A 14,226-nucleotide genomic window follows, 5' to 3' on the forward strand; every position below is an offset into this window, starting at 1 on the left:
TTTGAACCTACCTTTATATATATATATATATATATATATATATATATATATATATATATATATATATATATATATATATATATATAGAGAGAGAGAGAGAGAGAGAGAGAGCTAGGTTCAAATGTTTCTAGCAAATAGTGTGTGCCTAAATGCACCAATGAGAATTCAAGAATAATAAATCATTAAATAAATAAAAAAAATGGTATAATGGTAAACTTACTATATCTAATTATGGTAAAAAATAATTCAATTAATCTCTCCTTATTTATCTCCTTAATTAGTTTAACCCTACAAAGCCAACATCCCTAACCTTAAAGAGTACGACGGCTTCCTCAAATCAGCGATACCTCTGTTCCTCCTTTCCACCAGAAATCGATCCTTACATCCGAGCACCACCGTCGGCCTATTATCCGCCATCATGACAGCAACTTCTAGATCCTTTATTCGACTACTATTCTTCCTCATCTTCATGTTCGTCAGCCTCTTGCTTTCCATACGCTTGCTAGACGCTAACGGAAAGGTCCCAGATTTGGATCTCATGTTTGACTGCGTTGAGTGGCCAGTCATCTTGAAGAAGTACTATTGTGGCCCTAATGCAGTTGCTCGATTGTGCGCCCCAATCTACTTCCCGACCACCAAGAAACTGAATTGGTAAGACTCTCACTAATTTTTTTTTGAAGAAACTGAAGAAGCACACCACGTGTTCGATAAAATGCATAGTTGAAATCTAGTTTTTTTTTTAATGCATCTTGATGTCGATCATTCTGCTAGAATGAAATTAGGTAATGGTGTTCAAGTCATCTTTATTTTTAAATATATTTGATGTTGGTGCATTTAGTTGTTCATTTCATTAGTAATATTCTACAAAGCGTGATGATTTGTGTGTGCTCTGAAGGTGTTTGACGAAATGTCTAGTACAAATCTGTTAGAATTCATCAATGCCCGCCATGTGTTTGATGTAATTACTGAACCAGGAGTACAACAAATTATCTCTATTAATGTTATTATTTGTGTACTATAATGTTATTACTTAGTGATCAACTAACTGTAATATTAGAATAGCTATCTTACATCATCATCGGGTGTTATTCTCATCTTTAACTGTTTCATTCTTTAAGAATATTTTGCATCTAATGTAGTTTTTATTTGAATAATGTGTAAAGAGTATTATATTCTTGCATAATCACATAGGAATGATTCTGCCAGAATTGTAGTTCTAGTATAATCACATAAGAATGATTATGGTAAAATCACACAAGAATAATTTTTCTAGGGTTTTATTGCAACTGGATTAATCTTTTATCATGATTTCTACCATAATTTATAGTTTTATTCTTTTAGAATGCACATAATTTAGAATGCTCATGGTGAATGTATAAAATGTTACTCTTACATATTCGATTTCATGGCAGTTATTCTCATCGAATACTCGATTTGAAGGAAGTTATTCTTAAAGAATGTGTGAAAGGAACCTGATGATCAAGTGTTGGAAGGTTGGATGATGGCATGTGGGATGAAGATGAACAATGGTCAATGATCTTCACAAAAGAAAGCACTGACATAATAATTTACAATATAATGATACGACTATATAGTATAGTATATATTCTGGTAGAATATTCAGTTAGAATAATCTACCAATTGTGTTTGTTTTGTTATTAATGAGTGTTTCATTATGATAGAATAATATATTAAGATTTTTATTTTTTAAGAATGTGATGACAAAAATTTAACTTGTATCAAAAATTTGTTATTCTTAGAAAGTTCATTCAATCAAAAAATGTTGTTATTTCGTTTGAAGAATGATATGATCTTATATTCATTCTATAAGAATATGTATTCTGTCATTCAATCAAAACATGTATTCTTCGGTCATTGTAAAAATACGTTGGAATTAATATTGAATAAGATTTTCAGATTTTTAAAATTAGGAGATCTAATTATCCCTAAATTTCCGAAAATTTCTTTTTTTAAATATAGTTAATTGTCCAGAATACCCTTATGGTGAAATTTGTATGATTAAATTGATTATTTTTAATTAGTTAATAAATATAGAACCCTTACTTAAATTATCCCAAATGATTGGCTCAGAATCAATTTCATAGGTACACAATAATTAGTAAAAACAAAATAACCTAACCCTATATATATATATATATATATATATATATATATATATATATATATATATATATATATATATATATATATATATATATATATATATATAGGGCTAGGTTCATGTATTCCTAACATTTACTATGTGCTCGTAAGCACAAATCTGGACCAACGAATGAAATAAAATTAATGGTCATTATCTGAGGGTCTATGATATTAAAATAGGGTTACATGTATCATATAAATACATAAATTTCAGCATAAGGGTATTTTGGGTGATTAACCAATATTCAAAAAGGAAATTTTCGGATTTTAAGGGATAATTAAATCTCTTATTTTTAAAAATCTAATTTTTTTTTTAAATTTAGCCAAATTTAATTGTAATATAATTTTTAATAATAATCGATATTATTCTGTGAGAATGACAGAAAATCAATAATAAACTAGTGTAACGCTCTTTTCCGAATCGTTTCCTAATGAGGGGTGGTGACCCGATGACCGAGTATCATCAAGCTTAGGGCCTTTGAGGGAAAGAGATTTAGACCCATTTGAGCATGGGTAATGTAATTTGGATGATCCGGAAGTTCAGTTTGTGTTTTGCCGCCAATGGGTATTTCGGTAAAGTGTCGAGCTTTTATAGAAATTGGATTTTTGTTCGGGAAGTTTTAAGGCAAGTATGAGTTGATAGAAGTGTAATGCTTCTTGTTACCTCTTCGTGGATATAAGGATTGTCGGAAACGGACTAATAACGAAGAAGTTATGGACTTTGGAAGATTCATGGTTTTAGGGTTAAAGAGAGTACGTGGGGCATACAAATGTGTACGCATGACGTACTAGTGCTGAGTCCAGTACATGGGGCGTACTTTGGTGTACGGTGGGCGTACTGCGCTGATGGATCGCGAAGCCTTAAAGGAGTACGCTGGGCGTACCTGAATTACGATGGACGTACTCAAGTCAGATCCAAACCCTAATTTAGGGTCTTGGACCCTATTTAAGCTCCTTAACTTACCACCAAACCCTATTATCTTCAGCCTCCATCCCTCTAAACCCTAGGAACAAAACCCTAGGAACAAAACCCTAGCCCCCATTTGAGTGGTTTTTGAGCTTTTGGTGGTATTTCAAGCATTTTGGTAATCTTTGAAGAAGAAGGAACTTCTTGGAGAAGTGTGGGATTGCTTGAAGCTTTTGGATCCACGCTTGTTGCATCTTGATCTACATTTTGGAGGTATAAAGTTTCTATCTTGATGATCATATATGTTAGATCTAGTTTATGGAGTATCTTGGGGCTTTTGAGTCTTTTAGTGCTAAAGGTGAGTTTTTGATCTACTCCAGAAGCAATGGATGCTAGATCTTAGCTCCATTCAGCCCCCAAGTTCATAAAAATGTAATCTTGGTGAGTTATCTTAGACCATGCATGAGTTGGATGTTCATTATGGATGTTATTAAGGATTATGGTCCCATTAAGCCATGAAAAGGAGTAAAGTTGCCAACTTTACGTGTTAAGACATCTCATTACGCTCATATCTCAGTTTGGAAGTCATTGGCTTAACCATTAAGAGCTTATTATGGATTTTTGGTACCTGATGAGTACGCTGGGCGTACGCAGGAAGTACGCTCAGCGTCATGAAGTTTTCGTGCATTAGCTACTTGTAATCTGTGCTTTGCAGATGAGTACGTTGGGCGTACCATTCTGGTACGCGGGGTGTACTCCTCAGTTTGGCATTTTGGGCTTTTTCAGACTTGGGCCTTGTTGGACCATTGGACTTTGGACTTTGGGCCATGGATGGACTTAGGGTTTTCTTGGAAGTAGGTCCATGATGGTTTTGGGGGCCAATCGGGTTATTGGGCCATAATGGGCTTTTGTTGCTTTGATTTGGGCTTTGGTTTGCCATTTTGCATTTTGGGCTGGGAATTGGTTATGGAACAAGTAAGAAAAGGGTAAAATGATTTTTTACCCCTTAGGAAGTTGGTTTATGGAGTGGGCCTCGGATTTTGGGTCATCGGGTTAATTATTGATTAAGATTGTATTTAATGTTAGTTGGCGCGAGGTTATCCAGTGCAGCGATCCGAGCAATTATTTGATTATCAGTTGATTGGGGTGAGTCTTCTCACTATATCAATGGGTCGAAGGCACCAATGCCGACCCATTATCTGATGTGGATTGGCAGTTGTTATGCAATTAATTGTCTGAGAACCCCGAGGGTAGCCCGTGACACTTGTGTCAAGACCATGGGGGTAGCCCATGACACTTGGATATTAGACCATGGGGGTAGCCCATGGCGTTCCAGGTAAAGACCATGGGGTAGCCCATGACACTTGGATATCAGACCATGGGGGTAGCCCATGACATTCCAGGTAAAGACCATGGGGGTAGCCCATGGCAACCTTATGTATGTGGCATGGTATTATGTGGTTGTATGGTATGTGGTATTTTGGGGAACTCACTAAGATTTGTGCTTACGGTTTTCAGTTATGTTTCAGGTACTTCTGGTTTCAAAGGGAAGAGTCCGGCTTGATCACAACACATCTACCCACGTTTCCACATCATGTTGATTTTGGGATTGTACTCTGATAACTGTTTTCTTATAAAAGTACTTTTGAATATTTAGATAAGCAGATATTGAATGTTGACTTAATGATAATTAATGTTTTGATTGAATTAAAAATGAAAATTTTACCTCATAATTTTGGGTCGTTACAACTAGTAAATATATTTTCGATTTTATTCTTGTAGAATATGGTTACATTTTATATAATTTTTAAAATAACATGCTTAATCAACTATACAGTATATTACCAAGAATAACATTTTCTAAAGAATACAAATTTTATTCTTTAAGAATCACTAATTACATTAATTCGTAAAGAATAAGACTATAAACAATTATTATATTCATTTTGAAAAAAATGACTTATAATGGTTTAAGAATTACATTTATTCTTAAATATTAAAACTAAGAACGGTTAAAAAAGAAAAAAAAACATCAAAATCTAACAAAACACTAATTAGTTCTGAAAAAATTATTCTTAAGAAACGCTTTATACGTTATGACAGAATACATTCTGCTAGAATACATTAGGGTTCTCCATGTTTTCTTTATTTTCCACATCAGTGACAACCTCTTTAAAAACTAAATCTACAAAAAAACGATAATCAACTTTAAAATCTTAAAAAATTAAGTGCAATCTTAAAGAACAAAAACTATAAATTATGATACAATGTAGTAAATATTAAATAATTGGAATTTATTCTAATAGAATGAACTCCTCAAATCACTTGATCAGAAAACAAAATGTATGAAGAAGTGTTAACTTGTTCAACCATTTTGATAGAATGTAATCCTTAAATCACCAATTTTTAATCGAATATTATTTAGAGTCTAATAGCTATAAAAACATGTTTAATAGCTATAAATGGCAAACAAAGATTCTATAAGAATACGTATACTTTATTCTAACAGATTATTACTTAGAAATGAAAATTTTACCTCATAATTTTGGGTCGTTACAACTAGTAAATATATTTTCGATTTTATTCTTGTAGAATATGGTTACATTTTATATAATTTTTAAAATAACATGCTTAATCAACTATACAGTATATTACCAAGAATAACATTTTCTAAAGAATACAAATTTTATTCTTTAAGAATCACTAATTACATTAATTCGTAAAGAATAAGACTATAAACAATTATTATATTCATTTTGAAAAAAATGACTTATAATGGTTTAAGAATTACATTTATTCTTAAATATTAAAACTAAGAACGGTTAAAAAAGAAAAAAAACATCAAAATCTAACAAAACACTAATTAGTTCTGAAAAAATTATTCTTAAGAAACGCTTTATACGTTATGACAGAATACATTCTGCTAGAATACATTAGGGTTCTCCATGTTTTCTTTATTTTCCACATCAGTGACAACCTCTTTAAAACCTAAATCTACAAAAAAACGATAATCAACTTTAAAATCTTAAAAAATTAAGTGCAATCTTAAAGAACAAAAACTATAAATTATGATACAATGTAGTAAATATTAAATAATTGGAATTTATTCTAATAGAATGAACTCCTCAAATCACTTGATCAGAAAACAAAATGTATGAAGAAGTGTTAACTTGTTCAACCATTTTGATAGAATGTAATCCTTAAATCACCAATTTTTAATCGAATATTATTTAGAGTCTAATAGCTATAAAAACATGTTTAATAGCTATAAATGGCAAACAAAGATTCTATAAGAATACGTATACTTTATTCTAACAGATTATTACTTAGAGTCGAATAGCAATAAAAAACATGTTTATTCTGCAAGAATGATACCGTAAATATTCTCCCATAATGGTTTTGAATATTCTTAAAGAGTATGAAATTAATTCAAAGAAATCAAATTAAATCATTATGTTTGTAGAATAATTAATCATAAGCAAAGTCAAAATAGAGAAAAGAAAGACCTCATTAGACCAACACCAGACCAGATTAACAAAACTACATTGGCTAATTTTAAAATGCATATAAATACTTGAATGGAAGAAATATTTGATTCAAGCATTTTAACAAGCAGTTGGCGGGCAAAATCATATGCCTTCTGAATTTGAAGCTATGTGTGCAGACAATAGAAATTTCTTTGCCGAAATCAATATTAACAAATATGATATATTTGTAATAAATTTCTAAGAAAAAAAATTATGGAAAGAAAGTAGTCAAAATACATGCCTTCAACGATGATGAAACCTAAAGCTTCAAGCCTTGGAAATCGATTTAACGAACTGAGTTTTAAAGAAACCAATTGCTTTGCTAATTTCGCTTCGATTTTGAACGTTTATGCTATGATTTAAACGAATTGGTTTTGCTGCTGTGATTTGGATCGAGTACGCACTGATTTGGTTGCGATTTGGATCAGCGAGTAGGAATTGATAACGTTATCCCCTTCGATCAACTGATGTGAGTAAGAATACGTTGCTACAGGTTTGTCCGACAGTTGTGGCGTTTGAGCGATGGAAACGAGGGAAAAGGCGTCGACGTTCAACAAAGAGATGAAATGGTGATTTCGATAATAGTGGTTCTGGACGTCGGAAGCCAAGATGATGGTGGTTCTAGATGATTTTTAGAGAAAGAGGGGGGGGGGGGGGAGGGGGGATCGATGGTGGTGTTATAGATTTGTGAAACTGATAGTCTAAATTGATGAGATATTAATTGATTTTGTTTTATTTTACCATAATTAATTATAATGTAGATTAATCTTATACCCTTTTATTATTTATTAACGATTTAAGTATTTTCTGAATTTTCATTGGTCCTTACAAACACACAATAGTTGTTTGAAACATTTGAACCTCTATATCTATATATATATATATATATATATATATATATATATATATATATATATATATATATATATATATATTAAATTTTCCATATTATTTACTAAACAAAATGATGTAGAAAAGAAACATTAGCCCGCAACGAAGCACATATTTACTAGTTATATATTGATAGTATCGATAAATTAGTGGATACAGTGACATTTTTATTATTTATTTATTATTATAATTAATAAATGAAATTATATATATATATATATATATATATATATATATATATTCAAAATGAGAACAAATTTTAACCATTCGTTCTATAATGATTAAAATATGTTATTTATTTATTTAATATTTAATAATATTATTTAAAAAAATACACTACACCCCTTCCATGCTACCCTACACCCTTTTGTATTACTTTATCTCTTTCCATAATATTATGTCTCATTTGAAGTTGCTTCACCAAGAACCACCAGATTGCCGCCGCCATCGACCGCCACAGATCGACCGGGTCGCCGTCAGAATGTTGTATTTCTATGAATCTACTTCACTTCCTCTTCTCTTCTGAACCGACTCCCATGTCTAGTTTCACAAGATCTGTGAAAGGTTCGTGATCTGATATCCAAAAGACATTGACAGTTGCATCCCATCAGTGTCTCCCATCAATGAAGTCATAAACAAATTTGTCGGAGAGGCTGTAGCGACGAAGAAATTGATGGTGTTGGTAGGAACATCCTTCCTATTAAATGATCCCGATTTCATAAGATGGATTTGGGGAAACCGCTGCTGAATCGGTGCTACAGAAGAACTTACCTTCTCCATCACCGCTACAACAACCTGATAGTGTTCTTGGCTGCTATTTCCCATCGTCATATTGAACGCCGTCAGAGTAAATAGATTTAAAAAGGTCCACATCGGAATCGGGCGTGACCGGTGGAAGTTCGATCGAGAAGAGAGATGAATATCTTAAACTAGTGACAGCGACAACTACGCAATCGGTGGTTGAAGAAGCATCGCTAGTGCCGGCGAAGTACGGCAGTTCATTGCGGGAATGGGATGAGGTAGTCCGATTAGATTCTGAAGGCTTTTAAGGCCAGTGATGCCGGCTTCATGGGCAGTGATTCTTCCATTTACCATTGAAATTATTGATTCTGATGGAATTTATGAGCTCAACAATGATATGATAAAAAAACATTTATCAAAACAAGAGATAATGGCTTTGATTTCTAGGGAGAAAGGGTATTTTTAATTGGGGATGTAGAAAGGGGTAGTTTTAATGGGCGTAGAGGAAAGTCAAAGAAATGATGCAGTAGGTTCTATCACCTTTACTTCTATATGCAGTCAAAAGTTAAAACAAGTCCTCATATTAATAAAGGTAATGCTATATTTATTTTTCTTTTCTATATTATGCACATAGTTATATATTCATTATACTAACCTTATTTTATTTTCCAATATAGTCTATTTAATATAAACAACAAATAATAATTTGATAGAATTTATTTCAATTCATTTTTATTTGTATAAGATGTATGATTTGTACTATTTTATAGATCATTTAGTCTTTAATTTTTAAAAAAATCCTTAATAGTTAAAAGTTAAAAATTATTAAACACAAATACGAGCCTCCTACGCAAAAAAAAAAGAAAACTAATTATCATCAATAATGAAATCCTAAAATAAATAACACAGAAAGACAAAATTAGTCTAATCACATATAATCACATGTGATTATATATATATATATATATATATATATATATATATATATATATATATATATATATATATATATATATATAATCACATATAATCACATGTGATTAAATACAGTAGAACAACTATTGAATTGAGAATATTAAAATGAATCTTGTCCACATAAATTATATGTGATTAAATATTTAAAATCACATGTGTTTATATGTATTTATCACATATGATTTATATGGACAAGATTTATTTTCGTGTTCTCGATACAAAAAATTGTTCTCTTGTATTCAATCACATAAGATTATATGTATCTAATCATATGTGATTATATACATGAGAACAACTGTTGAATCAAGAATGTGGAAACACAATCTTTTCTACATAAATCATATGTGATTAAATACATATAATCGCATGTGATTAAATACATGATACCAACTATTGATTCGAAAACGCGAAAATGAATATTGTCCATATAAATCATATGTGATTAAATACATATAATCACATGTGATTACATGTATTAAATCACATATGATTTATGAGGACATATTCATTTTCGCATTTTCGATTCAATAGTTGTTCTCATTATTTAATCACATGTGATTATATGTATATAATCACATATGATTTATATAGACAATATTCATTTTGCTTTTTCGATTCAATATTTTCTCTCGTGTATTTAATCACATATGATTATATGTATCAGACCTCATATGATCTATGTGCATAATATTTGTTTTTACGTTCTTGATTCAAAAGTTGTTTTTTTTATCCATATTAATCATATGTGATTAAATACCTATAATCACATATGATTAAATTAATGAGAAAAATTATTGAATTGAAAATTCAAAAACGAACCTTATCTATATAAATAATATGTGATTTTATATATATATATATATATATATATATATATATATATATATATATATATATATAATCACATGTGATTATATGTATCTAATCACATATGATTTATGTGATTATATGTATTTAAATACACGAGAAAGACTATTGAATCACATATGATTTATGTGGACAAGGTTCATTATCTTGTTTTCGATTCAATAATTGTTCTTTGTCAACTTTAATCATATGTGATTAAATACATCTAAGCACATGTGATTTTATGTATCTAATCAAATATGATTTTTATGGACAAAAAAGAATTGTGTATATATAAATTATATGTGATTAGATGGATATAATCACATGTGGTTATATACAAGAGAATAACCATTGAATCAAAAATGCAGAAACAAATCTTTTCTCAAACTAATTATATGTTATTAAATACATATAATCAGATATGATTAAATATATGAGAAAAACTATTAAATGGAAAACCTGAAAACAAACATTGTTTATACAAATCATATGTGATTAGATACATATAATCACATGTGATTGTATGTATCTAATCACATGTGATTTATGTGACTACATACATATAATCACACATGATTTATGCCATTAGATGCACTTAATCACATATGGTGTTGGTAGTTGTAGGTAGTAGGTGGTGGTGGTGTGGTGGAGATGGGTGGTGGGTAGTGGTGGTAGGCTTGGTGGGTGGTGGTGACTAGTAGTGGTGGTGGTGGGTGATGGGGGTTGTGGGTGATAGTTGGTTTGTGGTGGTTGTGGTTGGTGATAGGTGGTGGGTGGTGGTGATGGTGAAAGATGGTGGTTATAGTGGATGGTATTGATGGGTGGGTGATAGCGTGTAGTGGTGATGGGTAGTGGTGGCATGTGGTGATGTTTGGTGGTCGATGGTGGTGGTAGGTGGTGGGTGGTGACAATGTTGGTGGGTTGTAGGGATGATGGTGGCGGGTAGTGGTGATGGTTGGCGTGGTAGTGATGAATGATGGAGGCGGGTGGTGGTAGTGGCAGGTGGTGGTGGTGTTCGGTGATTGTTTTAGTGGGTGATGGGTGGTGGTGGTGTATGGTGGTGGTAATGGTTGGGTGTGGTGGTGGATGGTAGTGGTGGATAGTGGTGATGGGTGGTGGTGGTAGGTGGTGGAGGTTGCTGGTGGTGATGGGTGGTGGTTGGTGGTAGGATAGTGATGGTGACGCTAGTGAGTGGTGGGTGGGTGTGTGGTAGTGGTGGCTAGTGGTTGGTTGTGGGGGTGGTGGTGACGGGTGGTTGTGGGTGGGTATGTGGTGGTGGTGACGGGTGGTTGTGGGTGGGTATGTGGTGGTGGTGGTTAGTGGTTGGTTGTGGAGTTGGTGGTGGCGGGTGGTGGGTGGTGATGGGTGGGTGTGTGGTGGTGGTGGGTAGTGGTTGGTTGTGGGGGTGGTAATGGCGGGTGGTGGGTGGATGTGGGTGGATGGTAGTTGGTCGTGGTGGTGGTGATGGGTGGTGGAGGTGGAGGTGGGTAGTGGTGATGGGTGGTGGTGGTGGGCGGTAGAGGTGCGTGATGGTGATGAGTGGTGGTTGGTGGTGGGGATGGTGGTGACGATGGTGGTGGGTATGTAGTGGTGGTGGCTAGTGGTTGGTTGTGGGGGTGGTAGAGGCGAGTGGTGGTGATGGGTAGGTGGGTGACTGGTTGGGTATGGGTGGTGGTGGAGTTAGGTGAATGGGTGGTGGCGGTGGTGATGGTGGCTGGTGGTGATGGGTGGTGACGGTGGTTGGTGGTAGTGGGTGGTGGAACTGGGTGGTGGTGGTGATGGTGGTGAGTGGCGGTGGTGATGGGTGTTGGTGGTGAGTAGAGATGCACAGAAAAACCGGTTTCACTATTCAAAACCGGATCCAATCCTAAACCGGATTGGGTCAAAACCGGTTTTGACCAAACCGGATCGGATCGGATTTAAAACCGGATTTTCAATCGGATCCTAATCCTATATTCCAAATCGGATTTGATACCGGATCGTAAACCGGATTCGCTAAAAACCGGATCCAAATCCGCCCCAAAATCCGATTAAAACCCACTAAAATCGGTTTAAACCGGTTCCAAATTGGATTAGAATCGGATTCGGATTTTGGTTGGAACCGGATCGGATTTTGACCGGATTCGGATCGGATTTTGACCGGATCGGATTTTTGATGACGTAAGCGAAACCGGATCGGATTCGGATCCGGATCGGATCGGATTCGGGTTTTGTGCATCTCTAGTGGTGAGTGGTGGTAGTGGGATGTAGGTTGTAGTGATAGGTGGTTGGTAGTGATGGTAGGTGGTGGGTGGGTGGATGGTGGTGGTGGTGGTTGGTGGGTGGTAGGTAGTGGTCCTGAGTGATGTTGGGTAATGGGTTTTTTTAATTGTTTTTAACTATTTGTTGATTTATATGAATATTATTTTATAATTGTAATTAAAAAAAGTTGTGTGGTCCAAATTTGTTCTCAAATGTTATATATATATATATATATATATATATATATATATATATATAAGATCAAATGAAAACCTTAAAAGGTTAAGAACCATTTACGAACCATTTCATTAAGGATATTTTGGTCAATTTATATATTTTCTTATTATTTAACATCGGATTTAACATTCTCACCAAACACTCTTTCATAAGTTTTCAAATTCTCAACTTTCAAACACTTCCTTTTTCTGCAACATCCACCATCACCTAACTCCGACGACTTTACAACACTGCCGCCACCAACCTCCGATGACTATCCACCACCGCCACCTACCGTCTCCGCCATGCCGCTGTCTCCTATCGCCGGATAAACTCATTATCACCTTCTTACGTCCTTTTCCGGCGACTTCCAACTAGTGGTTTTTTTTTCTCATTTTCGGTGGTGTTCTTAGTCCAGATCTGTCCAAATCCGGTCAGATCTAGAACATTCGTCTTCAGATCTAGAACATTTGCCTTCAGATATACTTTCATCGCCCTCACCACAACCTCTTGCCATCGATGTCGATCTCGCAACCACCAACCGCCAACCTTTAGATATGAAGTCGCTAACTTCAGATCTAAAACATCTGCGTTCAGATCTGCCCTCATCGTCGACGTCATCCTTTTATAACTTCAGATATGTGAGTTGTGCTTCATTTCCGACCACCTTCCGACCTTTGACCTCTCCACAACACCAGAAAACGTCGTGTCTCCTCCCTCAACCTTTCAGATCTGAAGCCAAAGATGTCGGAAATGTCACCAACCGCCATCAACCTTTTAGATCTGAAACAAAAACATACCGATTTCTCAGATTTGGCCTGATCAAATCTGATGTGTTTGGTGTAATTTTAGGCATAGATCTTGTATGTATGAAACATTTCATAGTGGCCACCAGTGGTTCCACCACTGTATCGTCTCTCTTGCACTACCACCACCTCCTCGCCTCAGATTGCCGAAAAACTCATCAACTACCATCAACATTTTGGATTTGAAGTGAAAGGCACAACGATTTCTCATATATGCTTAGATCTGCTCTGATCTTGAATATCTGGAGACCTTAAGAAACATGAGAATCTTAAATATGTAAATCACATCATATCTGAAAACAATATGCACACAAGTTGTTTGATGAACTGCTTCAACGAGATCTGTAAGTTTTTAAGTTATGAATAAGTGTTCAAAATTTTGTAATAAGCTGTGAATTACTGTTTAAAGTCTGTATTATACTATGAATTTTGATTTTTTGAGGCATTAAGTTGTGAAATTTAGTGCTTGCAATATTTAATAAGCTTTGAATTAGTATGTGAAATGTTTTATTAAACTATGAAATTTTTTATCCAAATATGAATTTTATACATGTAAATGATATGTGGTAGTGTATTAAACTATTGATTTTGTATATTAACCTGTGAATTTTATTAACAGCTTAATATAATAAATTCATATTTTAATACACATAAATGCCTCAAGATATAAACGTATAAATATAAGTTCGTTTATAAATATAAGTTTTAAGTTGAGAATATGACTGTGAATATATAATTGTTTTGTATTAAACTGTCACTTTTGTGTGTTAAACTATTAATGTTTTATCTGAAGTTATAAATATAAAATTTAAGTTAATAATATATAACATTTATGTGTATTAAATTATGAATTTGTTATATTAAGTTATGAATTTTGTGTATTAAACTATAACTTATTGTATTAAGTTGT

The sequence above is a fragment of the Lactuca virosa genome, chromosome 5 (assembly GCF_052849685.1).
Source record: "Lactuca virosa cultivar CGN04683 chromosome 5, Lactuca_virosa_CGN04683_v6, whole genome shotgun sequence".
Classification (NCBI taxonomy): domain Eukaryota; kingdom Viridiplantae; phylum Streptophyta; class Magnoliopsida; order Asterales; family Asteraceae; genus Lactuca; species Lactuca virosa.